The sequence below is a fragment of the Dryobates pubescens genome, chromosome 1 (genome assembly GCF_014839835.1).
Source record: "Dryobates pubescens isolate bDryPub1 chromosome 1, bDryPub1.pri, whole genome shotgun sequence".
NCBI classification, from domain to species: domain Eukaryota; kingdom Metazoa; phylum Chordata; class Aves; order Piciformes; family Picidae; genus Dryobates; species Dryobates pubescens.
In genome coordinates, this window is record NC_071612.1 from 13,697,084 (window position 1) to 13,715,976 (window position 18,893).

Here is an 18,893-nt window from a genome sequence, read left to right on the forward strand (position 1 = left end):
AAGAGGAGGGTAATTGTTATTGGTGATTCACTTCTGAGGGGAATGGAGGGCCCCATTTGTCGGCCAGACCCATCTCATAGGGAACTCTGTTGTCTCCCTGGAGCCCAAATTAATGATGTTACCAGAAGGCTACCCAGGCTGGTACAGCCTTCTGACTATTATCCCTTACTACTTATGCAGGTAGGGAATGATGATGTTGTAGTCAGAACTCCCAGGGCTATCAAAAATGATTTCAGGGCCCTGGGAGATCTGGTTGAGGGGACAGGTGCTCAAATAATTTTTTCCTCAATACCCTTAGTTGCAGGAGGGAATACCACAAGGAACAGGACAGCAGCCATAATCAACAAGTGGCTTAGAGGCTGGTGCAGACAAAAGAATTTTGGGTTTTTTGACCTTGGTAAAATTTCTACTGCACCAGGCCACCTGGCAACAGATGGAGTACATCTGTCCCAAAGAAGGGGAAAGGTCACAGTATATGAGAATGGCCTGTCCCCCAAAGGTAAAAAGATTCTGGGGAGGGAACTGGCAGCTCTCATCGACAGGGCTTTAAACTAGTTTCGAAGGGGGGAGGGGCTGAAACTAGTCCCCTCAGGCAAGAGTCTGGGGGCAGTAAGCTAGGGTCAGAGGCCAAACCAGCAGCCCAGCTGAGGTGCATGTACACTAATGCACGAAGCATGGGAAACAAACAAGAGGAGCTGGAAGCCTTGTTGCAGCAGGAAAGTTATGACGTAGTTGCCATCACAGAGACGTGGTGGGATAGCTCACATGACTGGAGTGCTGCAATTGATGGCTACAGGCTTTTCAGGAGAGATAGACAAGGAAGAAGGGGTGGAGGGGTGGCCATGTACATCAGGGAGGCACTAGATGCCATTGAGCTAGAGATTAGGGACAATCAGGTTGAATGCTTGTGGGCAAGAATTAGAGGGAAGACCGGTAGGGCAGACATCCTGGTTGGAGTCTGTTATAGACCACCCAACCAGGAGGATGATGTCGACGAAGCATTCTATAGACAGCTTAAGGCTGTCTCAAGATCTCCTGACCTTGTCCTTATGGGCGACTTCAACCTGCCTGACATCTGCTGGGATCTCAACACAGCAGAGAGGAGGCAGTCTAGGAGGTTCTTAGACTGCATAGAGGACAGCTTCTTATCCCAGGTGCTGCGTGAGCCTACCAGGGGCAAGGCTATGCTTGACCTCCTCTTCACCAACAGGGAAGGGCTGGTGGGTGATGTGGTGGTCGGAGGCTGTTTAGGGGCCAGTGACCATGAAATAATAGAATTTTCAGTATTCAGTCAAGCTAAGAGGGCCAGCAAGAAGACCTCCACTCTGGACTTCCGGAGGGTGGACTTCAGGTTGCTCAAGGAAACAATTCAGAGGGTTCCTTGGGAGAAAGCCCTTAAAAATAAAGGGGTCCAGGAGGGCTGGACCTGCTTCAAGAAAGAGCTGATGAAGGCTCAGGAGCAGGCTGTGCCAATGTGCCGGAAGAGGAGCCGCCGGGGCAGACGGCCAGCCTGGCTGTGTAATGAACTTTTAATTGAACTAAGGGAAAAAAAGAGGGTGTATAATCTTTGGAAGAAAGGTGAGGCAACCCATGGAATGTTTAAAGAGGTTGCTAGGGCATGTAGGAGGAAAATTAGGGAGGCAAAAGCATATTTGGAACTTAAACTGGCCTCTGATGTGAAGGACAACAAAAAGTCCTTCTATAAATATATTAATAGCAAGAGGAAGGGCAGGGACAACCTCCACTCCTTGGTTGACATGGAAGGAAATGTTGTAACACAGGATGAGGAAAAGGCAGAGGTACTTAACACCTTCTTTACCTCAGTTTTTACTAGCTGGAAAGAACGTCTACCAGACAGCTGGCCTGCAGAACTGGCAGAGGGAGCCAGGGAGCTGCATGGTTTCCCTGTGTTCCATGAGCAAGTGATAGGAGCTCTCCTCAGCAGCTTGGACCCCCACAAGTCCATGGGACCAGATGGGATCCATCCTAAGGTGCTGAGAGAGCTGGCAGATGAGCTGGCCAAGCCACTCTCCATGATTTTTCATCAGTCCTGGCTCACTGGAGAGATCCCAGCTGACTGGAAGCTGGCCAACGTGGTACCCATCCACAAGAAGGGCCGGTTGGATGAGCCAGGGAATTACAGGCCTGTCAGCCTGACCTCAGTGCCAGGAAAGATTATGGAGCAGGTCATCCTGAGTGCAATCACACAGCACTTAGAGGATGGCCAAGGGATCAGGCCCAGCCAGCATGGGTTTAGGAAGGGCAGGTCCTGCCTGACCAACCTGATCTCCTTCTATGATCAGGTGACCCGCCTGGTGGATGTGGGGAGGCCTATGGATGTAGTCTACCTGGACCTCAGCAAGGCCTTTGACACCGTTCCCCATAGCAAACTCCTGGCCAAGCTGTCAGCCCATGGCTTGGATGGGAGCACACTGAGATGGGTTAGGAACTGGCTGGAGGGCCGAGCCCAGAGAGTGGTGGTGAATGGTGCCACATCCAGCTGGCAGCCAGTCACCAGTGGTGTGCCCCAGGGATCAGTACTGGGCCCCTTGCTCTTTAACATCTTTATTGATGATCTGGACGAGGGCATCGAGTCCATCATCAGTAAATTTGCTGATGACACCAAGCTGGGGGCAGGAGTTGATCTGCTGGAGGGTAGAGAGGCTCTGCAGAGGGACCTCGACAGGCTGGGCAGATGGGCAGAGTCCAACGGCATGAGATTTAACACATCCAAGTGCCGGGTTCTGCACATTGGCCACAGCAACCCCATGCAGAGCTACAGGCTGGGGTCAGAGTGGCTGGAGAGCAGTCAGGCTGAGAGGGACCTGGGGGTGCTGGTCGACGGTAGACTGAACATGAGCCTGCAGTGTGCCCAGGCAGCTAAGAGGGCCAATGGCATCCTGGCCTGCATCAGGAACAGTGTGGCCAGCAGGAGCAGGGAGGTCATTCTGCCCCTGTACACTGCACTGGTTAGGCCGCACCTCAAGTACTGTGTCCAGTTCTGGGCCCCTCAGTTTAGGAAGGATGTTGACTTGCTGGAACGAGTCCAGAGAAGAGCAACAAAGTTGGTGAGGGGTTTGGAACATAAGCCCTATGAGGAGAGGCTGAGGGAGCTGGGGTTGCTTAGCCTGGAGAAGAGGAGACTGAGGGGTGACCTTATTACTCTCTACAACTACCTGAAGGGAGGTTGTAGACAGACGGATGTTGGTCTCTTCTCCCAGGCAAGCAGTACCAGAACAAGAGGACACAGTCTCAGGCTGCGCCAGGGGAGATACAGGCTGGATGTTAGAAAAAAGTTCTATACAGAAAGAGTGATTGCACATTGGAATGGGCTGCCTGGGGAGGTGGTGGAGTCGCCATCACTGGAGGTTTTTAGGAGAAGACTTGACGGGGTACTTGGTGCTGTGGGTTAGTTGCTTGGGCGGAGTTGGATTGGTTGATGGGTTGGACGCGATGATCTTGAAGGTCTCTTCCAACCTGGTTTATTCTATGTATTCTATGTATTCTATGTATTCTATGTATTCTCCCAGGCAGCCAGTACCAGAACAAGAGGACACAGTCTCAGGCTGCACCAGGGGAGGTTTAGGTTGGATGTGAGGAAGAAGTTCTATACAGAGAGAGTGATTGCCCATTGGAATGGGCTGCCTGGGGAGGTGGTGGAATCGCCGTCATTGGTGGTTTTCAGGAAGAGACTTGATGGGGTGCTTGGTGCCATGGGTTAGTTGTTTAGGTGGGTTGAATTGGTTGATGGGTTGGACACGATGATCTTGGAGGTCTCTTCCAACCCAGTCCAGTCTTCTATTCTATTCTATTCTATTCCAATGGGCAATCATTCTCTCTTTGTAGAATTTCTTCCTAACATCCAGTCTGAACTTCCCCTGGTGCAGCTTGAGACTGTGTCCTCTTGTTCTGGTGCTGGTTGCCTGGGAGAAGAGACCAAACCCCCACCTGGCTACAACCACCCTTCAGGTAGTTGTAGAGAGCAATAAGGTCTCCCCTGAGCTTCCTCTTCTCCAGGCTAATCAACCCCAGCTCCCTCAGCCTCTCTTCATAGGGCTTGTGTTCCAAACCCCTCACCAACTTTGTTGCCCTTCTCTGGACATGTTCCAGCAAGTCAACATCTTTCCTAAACTGAGGAGCCCAGAAGTGGACACAGGACTCAAGGGGTGGCCTAACCAGTGCAGTGTAGAGGGGCAGAATGACCTACCTGCTCCTGATGGCCACACTGTGAGAGAACAGCACAAGAACACAGCAAGCATCTGGACTCTCTATTCCAGAGTAAGCTTTAAGCTGAGAAATATTAGCAGGTGAAGAAACTTCACAGGCAGTATCTTCATTGTGTATTAAATTATGGTGTACAGCTAATGAAGAAGACTCACTGATGTTGTTGACTAATATAAGGAATCTGCTCTGTTTAGTCCTGTATAACTTGCAGGGTAGAGACTTCACAGGCATGAATTTGATGTGGCTTTTGCCCTTTGAAGAGAGTAAGTTTACTCTCAGGCACATAACCACCAATCTGGTAGTCAAGCAAGTTTTAAGCAAACTATCACTGTAATCAGAAGTTTTCAAGGAAGCAGAAGAAAATTAAAAGCACAGCCACATAAAGTATCACAGTGAATAAGAATGTTTTATATCTCAATTTTATATTTAATAATCTTTTTTGGTTTTGAACTTGCTAGCAACAATAAACAATGGAATACTGCATTGATCTGAGACAGAATGTGAACTTCATTAACAACACAGAAATAATTTACAAAAGACCTAGCAAGGTTATAAATGATGAAATAAATATGGAAGGGGGATGGAAGCTAACACAGTGCAGTTAACACAGTGCAGTTGGAGAAAAACTAATTGGTAATGTCAATAGTCAACTGGAAGAAGAATGTGTTGTCAAAGAGAGTGAATGTTACTACATATCTGTATTGCAATAGCACCTGCTAAGAACCTACTGTATTAGCAGTTGTGTAAAAACAAAACAAAAATAAAAATAAACAAAACCAAACAACCAAAACAAGCACACCCACAAGCACAGAGAAAACCCCACAAACAACAACAAAAAGCCAAACCCAAAACCAAGCAGCCTGAGTCCTGTCCTCATAGGCTCTTTCCTCTGACAGCAAATAAAGAAAGCATGGCTTAGAGTAATAGCACATCAGGGACCAAAGAGGTGGTCCTCTGATGTTATTTATCTACAAAGTCACAGTTGTTAATGTGCTCTTAAACTGTGCCCTTTACAGTTACATCACTAGAAAAATATTATGAAATGGGAAATAAATTAAAATATGTCAATTACAAATAATTTTGGACTCATTTATATTGGAAAAATTCACAGTGCTATATATGAGTATGGTATGATTAAAATATCTTTTCAAACATTTGACACTGAAAACTTGGAAATTTGAACTGAAATAAATACCTGAACTACTTTTTAAAAGCAGAGAGAAAAGTTATGTATTATTAATGTCAATAGAATGTCATCCTCAAGGCCAAAGCTTTGCCATGTTAGCACATCACAAAGCAATTAGGTTGGTTTTTTTCCTTGTGCAACAAGATCAGCTACTTCATACCCAAGACCAGGGAATTACAACTCCTTTACCAGATGGGTAGCATTTCCTTACATTTCCTTCAACACTGGAACACAAAAAAAAACCCAACATGAAAAAAACCCCAACAAACAAACACGCAAAAATCATCATAATGTTACAGAAACTGCTTCAATTCCACATGACATCAAATAGAAATTGGGTTATGTCAATAGAAAAATGTATTTTTCAACCCATACTATACCTCTTCTAATAAATCTATGCTTATCAAAGCAGATAGTGAGAAGCCTTGCTGTTAGTTGTCTATTAAGTATAAACAATACTATATAATTTGCATAAGTAGCTTAGACTAACTTTGCAAAGAGGTATTTTGGGTTTGGAACTTTGCTGATCAAAGCTCTGGAAACTGATTTAAAGAGCGAAGTTTCTTTTGAGTTTTACTGGCATGGTAGTTTTCACCTCTTTTAAGCCAGGCACTGCTTTTTCTGCCAGAATGAGCAATTACTTGATAACTAGCAGAATCTGACTTAAACTTGTATGCTCAGTACTGACTTCCTGAGTGGCTATCCCAAATAGGCACTGGAGGGTAATTAAACCAACAAGATTGCAGCGAGTGGAAAGCTTGCTTATCTTGTGCTTGTCAGCATGTACATAACACAGCTTCCCACTCTGACAGGAGCCCCTAAAGCTCTGCAAAATTGGAACCTCCTGCTTCAGCTGATTGTTTGGCAACTTGTTCTTGTGCTACAGCTGAGCACAGCTTTTATGGCCACAGATTATTTTTATAATATTTTTCAAACATGAACCACTGACAGCGATATTATTTTTTTTCAAAGATACAGTTTTGGTGCACTGTTAACTAGTTGAGTGTCTTTGTGTAAAGTCCATTCCAAAAAGAAGAGTGTTGTTAACTCCAACAGTTGGGAGCTGGACTGAATGAAAAAATACATTTCTTTTCAAAATTATTGAATATTTTCTCACCTGTGATTCAAAGCAGTGCAGTAATGTTCTTCCACTGCTATAATCTTTCGTGAACACTATGAGTTCTCAAACAAAAGCTGCCATGCTTGCAAGTTATTAAAAGGAAAATCTGTTAGAACCAACTCTGAAGTCACTATGAAAGAGTAGAGGAAGAGACTTTTTTACTGTTGACTTTAATCATAAAAGATCTCACATCTTCTGGTCTTCAGTCACACAAATAAACTTCAGTGGAAGTTTTACCTGAGAAAACAGTTCAGGACTGGGTTTATTGCTGGTCTTAGGATCCATATTAAGTTAAAAACTAGCAGTGATCACCTGCTTTGCCTGAAACACTGACAATGCTATGGCTGAGGCTGCAGATAGTTAACTTTTGGAACAGCTTTTTAATATCTAATGAACTTTCCAATTCTTAAATGATAACTGCTTTTTGTGTCCTTTATTAATAGTGCAAATAAGTGATTATTAGGCCAACAGATCAGTAAGCAAACCAACTGCGATCTGTTTTGAGTGGTTACAGGTTAATGTTTTTCATGAGATCCTCTGAATAAAGGTAGCAATAATTAGGAAGCAAGGCATAAGCAATACTGAACCTGATACATACAGCAACACTTTTAACATTGAGTTTGATTCAACAATGCACTTTTACATGCCTTTGATATATAATGGCCACCAAGTACAACAAGATGGGAAATTAGGTTGGAAAAATTTAGCAAGGAACTTAAAGTTTCTAAAAAATAACAGCAGCATTGCTGACTATAGGGACTAACAACACTGTTAATTACATTTATACTCAACCTGGTAAACCAGCAGCCAACTACTGTATACAAGTAAGTTTTCCATTAATGTGATGGAGTTTGGAATGAAGAGGTTTCTTAGCAAAAGACAAAAGCAAATGGTTTGATCCCTGTCTTCCTGATACTCACTGTGGAACCAAGCGAGAGATTTTACCACTTGAGCTTAGTAACTTCATTTGGAATTATCTATCAGCAACGATCTGAAAAGCTTGTGGACATCAATCTGTAGCACACTGCTCAGTTTTGTCTTTCTGAATTTAAGACAATATAAAGTTTTTACTCTGAAACCAGCATGTTTAGTACCTTCTCCCCCCTTGCGCCCCCCCCCCCCCCAAAAGAGTATTTCTCAGTCTGTGAAAAAAATACTGTTCAAATGAGTCAGATAAATTCACATTTCAAACCAAATTAATACTGTTCATGGCATTTTCTTAATTGTTTCTCTATGCGAATACTTCCCAGGTTCCACCCAACATCAGGATCTGGCAAAGATACTGAAAATAAAGCCAGGCAGGACACTTTCATGCTTTTTCCAGTTCCCACCAAGTTTCTGGTATGCAGCTTGTTCAGCCATCTGTGGGATGAGAATAAGAAAGTGTCAGTGAAAAGAGCATATGCATGGCAGCATTTAGTCAGTCATCCCAATGAGGAGACCATTAATGACATTCAAAGCCACAGAAATAAGTGGAAAAGGAAAACACATCCTAACCCAATGCAGTCATCCTAGGATGTGACCTTTCTGATTTTGCTTGTTGTTCTATAACGTGAACTATGACAAAACTGAAGCCTTTGGCTGTTTTGTGCAAAAATATGTCCATAATTGACATTTTGAAGAATCATTAACAGAGTTCCATCTTGGATATCTTTATAAAGCTGAATGTGCATGATGTTGAGTGCTTTAGCCACCTCTGAGTTCACCAGAAATCAAAAATATCCAATGCTGGTTTGGATCAGATGGTCTTAAGAAACATAAAAAGAAGAGTTGAGAATTTGGTTGAAAACAGGTAGTAGTCTGACACAGATGCTATGTAGCAGCTCATTAGTGGTTTCTGACTGCTCCAAGAAAAGTTAGTAGATATTTATTTGCTATGGACTCATCTGGAAACAATGGAATAATATAAAAGGCCAAGAGAAAAATGAAATAATATAACATTGTGCATACAGTTTTCAGCACAGTGGGGCTCTGGTACAAAACACGCTTATGTTACCTTCCCTGTAAAGATAAGAATACAGGTGAGTTACTTAGGTTTGTTCTCTTCCTGAATACCTTGACTTTGTAGCAGAAAACAAGGATCCAATATTCATTAGTTTTTGACTTAAAGGTACAGAAAGTCAGCTGTCCAAAACCCAAAGTGAATCTTCCTCAAATTCAGGCTCCTTCCACTCACAAATTAAGATGGTAGTTAAATGCCCATTTTCCCTCTTCATGGCAACTGTACAATGCCCTCATACAAGCCCTTTACAGAAAAAGGTTATAGCAAGAGAAAATAGACTTATGCCTAAACCTTCTGTGACAGACAAGCTGACTGGTTTATTTTTATTATTTTGTTACATTTCACTGCTCCGCTAAGAAATTAGGTGGACAGTTTAGCAAGAGGTTTTATACAGTGCAAGATTGATGGGAGAAGGCAAGAGAGGTTAAAAGATACAGAAGGCCAAAGAGGTGCAGCAGAATGCTTCATGTAGGGAATAGTCACTGACTCAAGAATGATAAGGGTGAGCCCACAGAAGCAGAGCAGGCAAAAGAACTGAGGGGAGTTGGGGCAGGGGAAACCTGTCACCCTATCAATTACTTTTCATTTACTTTACTCAAAAACTTAATTACTCTGTTTTATTTATTGTAGTAAAATCTAGCCTTGAGCTTAAAAACCTTTAAGTCCATTTTATGGAAATCATAGGAGGCCTAAGGCATGCTAATGCAGAACAATCTTCAGCCTCAAAGCCTTTTGCAAGGATACATCTGTTCCTTAAAGCAGGGCAAACACTGCAGTGAGAAAACAATTGAGAAGATAGTATTTTTCCTTCATTTTTCCTGAAGTTCACCTTTTGTGTTTTAATTCTTCCCCTACTTTTTCCATCTGAAGACACAGATTAATGACGAGATGGTAAGTGCAATGGAACAGATGTTCTATGTCTGTGGAAGGTGATACAGTATGAAAATATATAATTTTTTGCCTGACATGATGGGGGGTGGGGTGGAAATTGTACATTTAGCTTTGTTAGGATAGACAAAAGTAAATAATTTTATTCCAAAGCATTCCCTCAAAGCATCCAGGATTTCTCCCATGGCTGAAACATTGTAGTAAGCAGTTTTCATCATAGTAATGAGATTCTTAATTTGGGTGGTTTTTTTTCCTCTAAATAAACCTTTTTTTCCTTTCCTTTTCTCCTCCAGGGTTCATAGAACAATTTAGTTTAAAAGGAACATCTAGAATTCATCTGTTGATCTGATTCGACTTCCAGTTCAAAGCAGGTTAACTCAAGACTTTGACCAGTTGACTTTAGAATAGAATAGAACAGAACAGAATAGAACAGAACAGAACAAACTAGGTTGGAAGAGACCTTCAAGATCATTGCATACAACCTATCAACCAATCCAACCCATCTAATCAACTAAACCATGGCACCAAGCCTCCTCCTGAACACCTCCAATGATGGTGACTCCACCACCTCCCCGGGCAGCCCATTCCAATGGGCAATCGCTCTCTCTGTATAGAACTTCTTCCTAACATCCAGCCTAAACCTCCCCTGGCACAGCCTGAGACTGTATCCTCTTGTTCTGGTGCTGGCTGCCTGGGAGAAGAGACCAACCTCCACTTGTCTACAACCTCCCTTCAGGTAGTTGTAGAGAGCAATAAGGTCACCCCTGAGTCTGCTCTTCTCCAGGACACCCCAAGGATGGAGTTTTCACCTCCTCCTGGGGCAACTTTTTCTAAATATTTGACTACCCTTGCTGTGACTGTGGTTTTTTTCTAATAAATAAACATTTCATTTGTTTTATTTCATGTGTTCCACTCCCCTCATAATCCCAGAGGCTTTACACTGGCTTTGCTCCACTATGTCAATGCACAGGCACACTTGTCCCACATCCTCCATATTTCCTAGGAATCTCAGGTTCTTTTTGGCACTTAACCCTAAAGCAAAAGAAGGAAAAGGGGGGCGGGGGGGGGGGAAGTAGTAAATTTAAGCAGGTATTCTACTGAAGGACCCTAGTGTTTGACTTTTCCAGAGTCATAGTTCTCTTCCTGAAAAACTTGGATTTGGTTTTATGTTGTGCAAAGCAGACTGGGCAAAGATTCAGCCTTACAAATGCCCTTAGAATACAAAAAGCTACAATTGCAGCACTCCTGTATGTGTTTTGGGACTGTTCTACCACAACCTTGCATGATTAATCAGGTATCTTTAGTTCTCAGTCCAATGTCATGTCTCAATAATCTAATTTTTATGGCAAAATTAATTGACTCAATGTGAGTAATAAATAAAAGCAATAATTTGATTTGCATCATTTACAAATAACTTTGGGCTGAAACCAAACTATTTAAACTGTTGTTTAAAAAGGTCAGCTAACCAGTATTTATTATAGCCCAGGGACTCTTAGTTTACATAATACCAAGACACAGGAGGAATTTATAAAGAAATTCTTTTGACAGAAAGGCCTTCTGGGGAAAAGATTGTACTGTTCTCATTAAAAAAAAAAAAGAGAGAGAGAGAGAGAGTCTCTATTATTCATTAAAAGTATTAAGCAGCCTTTACAATGTAATTTTAAAATCATTTTATTGTATGAAATTCCCATATCAGGGAAGACTACATACTTTGCTTGCTTACTTAATTTCGTGTGTCATTCAACAAGCAAGTTCTCTCAGAGTTAATTAACAAACAAAATGGCTATTTGTAGTAAAACTAATGGATCTTGGTGGTGTTCCTGAATATCTCTGACTTCCTCCCACAACTGTACTGAGAATCACTTACCAAGATTTATCAAATAATCTCCTGAGATCTTGTTCTTGGGGTAAATGATAGTAAAGGAAGAAGTCAAGAAGATATTCATGGAACTACTGCAGCCCGAGGAGGCTACAACAGTGCTGTGGGGACTGGAGTCTCTCCTAGGAGGAAAGGCTGAGAGACCTGAGGCTTTTTAGACTGGGGTAGAGAAGGCTGCAAGGGGATCTTCTCAATGATGTTCAGTATCTGAAACATGGGTGTCAAGAGGATGGAGCCAGACTTTTTTCACTGGTTCCCAAAGACAGGACAAGGGACAATGAGGACAAACTCAAACACAGGAAGATCCATCTGAACAAGAGAAAAATCGCTATACTTTGAGGTTAACAGACCACTGGAAAAGGCTGCCCAGAGAAGTTGTGGAGTCTCCTCTGGAAATACTAAAAACCTGGCTGGAGGCAATCCTGTGCAACCTGCTCTAGGTGAACCTGCTTTAGGCCATGGAGGAGGACTAGATGATTTCCAGAGAGGTCCCCTCCACCTCTTACCATTCTGTGATTTCAGTTTCAAGCACACAAAGAGAACAGAGGAATTCGGAAATATTCACATCTGAAGAGAGGACATCAAATGTACCCAGCATTAGTTTTTTTAGAACAGGATGACTTATTCATTATTTTCTTAACTTGAAATTTTTTTTAAAAATCTATAATACTGAAAGTCTGTCAGGTTCTCAGCAGACTGCTTCCCAATCAACTCCCAGGCATTCATTTCAGCAGGCATGTGCCATGTATGCCAGAAATGAAACAGTCATTGGTATCTTTAGAATTTTTAGACACCCTTAAGAATCTGATGTAATAACAGCACCCTCTGCAGCAGAAGATTTTAAAGTGTTATCACCAGGTGCCACTTTAAAAGCATGAATCATATCCCATGTATCATATCCCATACACTCTGAATGGACTTTCCAGTATATTGAATACAGAGAAGAGGGGTACTATGTTTATGTACTTCAAAAGCATACAATAGTTTATCTGGACTTTCATAGAGGTTTTTTGAGTGGTTATGATGGGTTTTTTCAGATTATTTCATGCAGCAGTTGTTAGATGTATCCTAATATTCCATATTTCTAGGGTGGTATAGAACATTCAGAATTAACAGCACATTTAAGCAACTATAGTGTTCTATAGAGGACTGTTAATATCCATTTGCATGTGACACTACTATACAGTAGGCAATGATGTGATGCATGTATCCATTTGATATAAATAATGTGATTTTATGTGTATTTCATAATCCACTCTTCAAATGACAGCCCTGTGACTGTGGGGGGGTGTTGTGTGTCTGTATGCCTGAACATACACACACAAGTGCCTTGAAACTACCTGAAAAATGGCCACCTCCAAACATGGTTGGCGTAAGAGTGACATGGAACTGCTGCAATGGGTTCAAGAGGTCACAGAGAGGACAAGAGGGCTGGAGAACCTCCCCTCTGAAGAGAGGCTGTGAGAGTTGGAGCTATTCAGCTTGGACAACTCTATGGGGACACCTTATAGCAGCTTTTCCATACCTGAAAGGGGCCTAGAAGAAAGCCAGGATGGGACTTTTTACAAGAGCTTGTAGTGATAGGACAAGAGGCAATGGCTTTAAGTTCAAGGAGGGTAGATTTAGACTAGATACTGGGAAGAAATTCTTTATAATGAAGGTGGTAACACACTGGAACAGGTTGCCCAGGGAGGTGCTCAAGGCCAGACTGGATGACGCCTCGAGCAACCTGGTCTAGTGAAAGGTGTCCCTGCCAATGGCAAGGGAGTTAGAACTAGATGATCTTTAAGGCCCCTTCCAACACAACCCATTCTATGAATCTGTGAATTTATGAATAAAGTTTTTTACTTTTTACACATTTTGCTACCACTAGAAAACAAAGTTACCTTGGCAGAGGCTGTGTGATTAGAGCAAGCGTACTGCTCCAAAAGAACCGCTGATGGGCTCATTTAACTTTGGTTACTCCTGAAAGAGAAGTAACTTACTGTGAGGCAGTAGAAGTGAGAACTTGCACACAGGAAGAAATTTGCAGGGGGCAGCTTGTTCTCTCTGTGTTAACATCACTACTTTCCACTACCAGTGTGTGAGTTTGCACCATTGACCTCTGTGAGTGAATCAGCACTTTCTCCTTGTATATTACGAGTTGCCATGCTGCAGTTGCACTTAAAAACTTTAGTGAGAGGAATATGTTAAGAGGGAGAGTTACACTACCTGGTATAAAGCACTCAAGGGTTGTTGTGTTTTTTGTTTTGTTTTGTTTTTTTCCAGCCACAATGAAGAATAATTTGCAGTTTATGAGCAAGAATTTTCCAAAAATGAAGAGTTCCAGCCCTCTCCCAGCAACAAAACACAGCAATCAGGGCTGGCAGCTGGCATGCCACATTTCAGCTGGGTAAAATTAGAAATGCCTCACATGTGGGATCTTAGGAATTGAATTTGCCAAGCAAAAATGCAACAGTTCTGTGTACAAACACTTCTGTTCTAAGAGGTTTTAAAATCCCCCATTACCACAGATATTTATTTCCATCTTTATAAACTAAAATGAACTACTTTTGTTGTTGTTGTTCAAAGCTTGTATTAATATCTTGTTACAAGAAAGTAATTGTCCTAAAGTAATTTTTAGAATTTTCCCTTTTTAATTAGATCTTCTGTTAGGATTAAGTAAATGTCTAAATTAAAAGTACCTTCCATCTTCATACATTTTCTGCTGAAATCAAAGTACACCTCTTCTAGGTCCATCACACCAATGGTTGCTGACACGGGTCACAGGAAACCAGCAAAAAATGCAGGTGACCATCTTTCAAACACAAAGCCAAAGCAGTGTGTTAGAACCATGCATACATGTGCATTTCATACTTGCCAAACAGAAATGCAGAATAGAAAATACCGGTTAATAACCTACATATTTTCAACCTTTCAATAAGCCATTACCAACAGTGGTGGAGAAAGAAAACACTTAATAACAGTGAGCAGCATAGTCTTTTGAAAGACATTAAGAGAGTTAAAACACAGTTTAGCAATTTTAATTGTGAAATGAGCTCTCACTAGAATTGCCTGCCTGCTGTTTACGAATTGCTTGTTCCAGGAGTTTCTCTGTAACAAAGCCACAAAACCACAAGGCATTTACCCCTATTGGATTTTCTGGAGTTCATAGACAGACCAAGCAGCACAATCAGGAAATACATTTTTCCACTTTTGACATCATTAGCATGCTTGTGTTCCCATCAACCTTATAAGGAAGAAGAATTTGGTCACAACTGATGCTTCTGCAATTCACATTCCTTTGTCACTGCAATCAGTGTGACATGTGTAACCTGAAAACTTCTCATTCAGGACAAAACAATAGTACAGATGAATATATTCTGGAGAGTGACCGTGTGGTGAATCAGCTGTAAACCTTTTGTATAGCACTTCCTCTTACCTACAGTGTTTTGGCTGGATGCTTGTACATTATGCCCAGTGTTGTCTGCAGCACCTTTCAATGGCATGTGGCCTTTTCATGAAATGAGAAGAGGAAATCATCACATCTCTAGGTCATTTGTTCCCACTGGTAATCATGCTCACTACAAAATACACCCTTACTTGAATTTCTTTGGCCAGTGTTGAAATACTGTTTCTGTGTCTGTCTTGGGCTCAAGGATCTCTGATCCCCCCCAACTTTAACCTACCTTGGGCATTTCTCGGCTTGGTGGGGTTTTGACTGAATTGAATGATGGAGCATTTCAAATGTCTTTCTGTAAAGTGTTTCAAGTTCTAAATTAATTTTGATCTTATTCTGATTTTTTTTTTTATTTTTCCCTCCTGTACTAACCTAACATTGAATTTGATACCAATATTCCAAATTCTGTAGAACAACTGAATCCTACACGCCATCCTACTGCTGCTCCTGTCCCATTTACATAAACTAAGAACTGCAATAGCCATTATAATCTCACTTCAAGTAAAGTTTCAATGCTACAATGCCATAATTCCTTCTAGTGTTTGCATCCTACAGAATCTGCATGCTGTACTGATTTTGCCACTCTTTGAGCCAGAGCTGTTTTGAGCAGCAAATGATGAATTCACAAGCTCACATGGGGAAAAAAAACACACAGCAAAACAACAAACAAACCCCCAACCCAACAGAAACAAACAAGAAGTCCACACAAAACAAAACAAAACAAAATCCTCAAACAGAAGGAAAAAGGAGAGGAAAAAAAAACCAACATGAGACTCAGTGAAGGTTTGAAGTTAATTCACTGACCTTGTTAATATCAATCATGAAACTGTAAGGGCTGATAAAAACCTGTTTTCTGAAACAAAAGAACCTTGCATTTTGTCATTGCTCCATGTAGAAGGAAGGTCAGTTTTGTTTTTTAGATGGTAAAAAATTAAACTGGGGCTATGAAATAAACTCCTAGAGCTCACAGTTTTGCATTACATTAAGATCACCTTGTAAGTTGCCTTTCATTTATTCCGAGAGAGCACAGTCATATCACCTCTTCCAAGGGTCTCCACGAAGCTACAAATATCTTGATACTATGATCAACTAGAAGACAAACTACAGCAATAGTGTTTAAAAAAGAAGCACTGACACTGTCTCAAATTCCCTTCCCATTAATTTTTAGCAATAGGAGTAGAATGAGTATCTTCTAATCAGTTCTGTATTCCGTTGCCTTGAGCAGTACAGGTGCCCAAAATGCAGATGAAGCATAGAATTCATACATGCTTTCAAAGGTCATATCTTCTGGGGTTGTTTCTTTTGTCTTCATTTCAGTAATCTACAAGACTCCTGGCTATAAGCTGTTCCTTCTAGCGACCACATGCCACAATTTTGCTGGCTATTTTTATTCATTAATACCAGCTGCTTCACAGTGCCTGGAGGTAACAGAAAAAATATGTATAAGTGTTTTAACCATATGGTAAAAACTGATTAAGATCTTTTATGTAGGATAATCCTTATACCCAGGATAAAATTCACTCTTATGCGAAGATGAGGCTAAAAAGGCCTGTTCTGCACTTGAACCTTCAAGGACCCACGTCAAGTTTCTGAGCCAAATCTGAATTTGTACATTTGCATTGCTTCTGTGATGGGAACAGAGGAAAAAAAACACTTCCATTAATGCAGATTCTCCAGTCAAGAGCAAGCCTTTATTATGCCTCTGTAGAAGGAGAGATTTTATCACTGCACTTAAAGCTGGAAAAGTGCAGGCTCCCTTCTAACCACTAGTCATGGCACTCTTCAGTTTCAAATGTTTTCTGTTGCTATCATTGCTAAACATATAAGGCTGTCTCTGAGATTATCTTGTTCCAAAGTTTAACATTTAGACAAAATTTGAAATGTGGATGACACAGCTGTAAAAATAATGGTTTTGTGCGTTTCAATCATTTACAGTATTAAATAAAATCAAGGACATTAAGTGCTAGCTCATAATCAAGGGCAGAAGGCTTGACTTCAGTAAACACTAAGTTTGTGCACAATAACAAGTTTTGCGTCTCTTAACCACAACAGTCCCGAACACAGAATCACAGGACACGTCAGAGCAAAATACAGGAAGATCAAAACAGAGAGGAAAATGGCATTGACAGAAAAGTAACAACAAAAGAAGGTGGAAGAGAGTCATGGACACATATATCAAGGGGTACCATTAGGATCCCAAGCTAAACTAATTCCAGGAAACTATTTTGATTCCTTTTTTCCAGAGTTGCAGACTATTCTGCGTGACCTTTTTTCATTCCGTGATGATCTGCCAATTCAGTTAACAGAGTATTTTAAATTTTGTTACACAGCAATGGAACAGACTTGTATGCACCATTTGTGAACTTTCTTTCATATCAGTCTCTCATTTTCTCCTTTACAACTACTTTCAAGTATGAAACATTCTCAATAATTATAATAGCCAGCATATTCATTGGCACAAGAGAAAAGGGCAACTAAGCCCTATGAAATCTTGTTCATCCATTTGTCTTGCAACTGGACATGGAGAAAAACACTCTTGTATCATCAAGGACATAATGTCCTCTAGACTTGCCATAGGAATTTTTTTCTGTTTAAGCCAAAATGTTGGACAAAGTTATACCTCCTTGGAAAGTTCTCACAGAACTCCTCAGTGCTATAGAGCAGAACTGATCTCTTAAAATGACACCAAGATGAATTTTACCAAGTCATTAAATGAAAGTTAACAATGGACTTTTTCCTTACTACACTCTCAGTGAATATCAAGTTAATTCAAACCATGATTTTTCTCTCCTATGTAAAATTTAAGGGCTTTGCCTGAATCTAAAATGGCCTTTATGAAATCCTAGACAGTAATAAAATCTAATAGCAGTGAAAGTCTCTTTCCCTTTGGCTGAATAGGAAAATACTTGCCGGTGATGTTAAGCACTCCCTTTTTTGCCATTGTACACACACCATTAAGTTAAAACAAAGTTTGGCAAAACCACAATGAGTACACTTCTCTGAGCAGGAAGCACACCATGTTGCATTACAGGAACCTTTCCTTATGTGTTGACTTCGTTAGCTAATGACAATCCTAAGAGGCTTAGGAGGTTTGTCTAGGTAACTTTGACAACTGAAGTGAGTAACCTCAAAGTGCTTAAATAATATTTATTTACTACTAAATGAATAATACTCCTTTAATCTCCAGTAAGTATTTGAATACTGAAAAATATATCCTTTGCTCTTCCTCACTGATTTTCATATTACTGGCTTTGATATGCAAAGCTTGGTTGTATAGCATATATGTTTTTCTTAAATGCCAGCAAAGAAAGAATGACAGGATCTGAAAAATCATGTTGTATTATTACTGCCAGAGGCTACGCATCTGTCCTCTGCACAAAACAACCAGACTAACCAACCACTTCGCTGATGAAGCAGTATGGCATCCAGCTCATTCTTCCATATCTGCTATAGCCTGCAGTCCTAACAGGGATAATCATGTGGCTTTGTCACTGAAGGAAACAGATGAAACTCAACAGAAACATATGTTGTGGTTAAGGTACGTTCTCTCTTTTCACGTATCTATACATGTATGAAACTACATAGCCTAGAAGCAAAAACACAAATATTTTTATTGAGGAACTAGAGTGAGAGAGAAAAAATAATTTCATTCATTATTTTCTTTATGACAGAAGTAGCCTGATATCATTATACTAAATGGGGGCTTCTGTCAGCAGGAAACAAAATGAGAACCAACTAACCAAACAATGGCTAGATATTTCTTTATTAAAAAGAGAAAATGGAGAGCAGAAGGAACCATGTTGCAAAAGGTATGTTCAGATAAATATATACTCCAAAACTGTCTGCATTAAAAAAAAAAGTTTAAGTGAGCACACCATTGAATCCTATTCAGCTCCTGCTTTTTTATTTGGGTTAAAGATCCGAGCAAACGCAAATAAGTGTGTCTCATATGAACAGCAGGTCTGGCTGGTATTTAATTCTGAGCAACACCAATGCAGTCCTGCTTGTTCAGCAGAAGTCTGCAAAGGGAAGACTTTTATTCTTGCACACATATTTACAGAGAATGTCAGTTTTACCAAACAGAACAGAAAGGGGGAAAAGAAATCCCTCAGCAGCCACTGAAGTTTAAAACAATATTTCAATCTTCCAATTAAG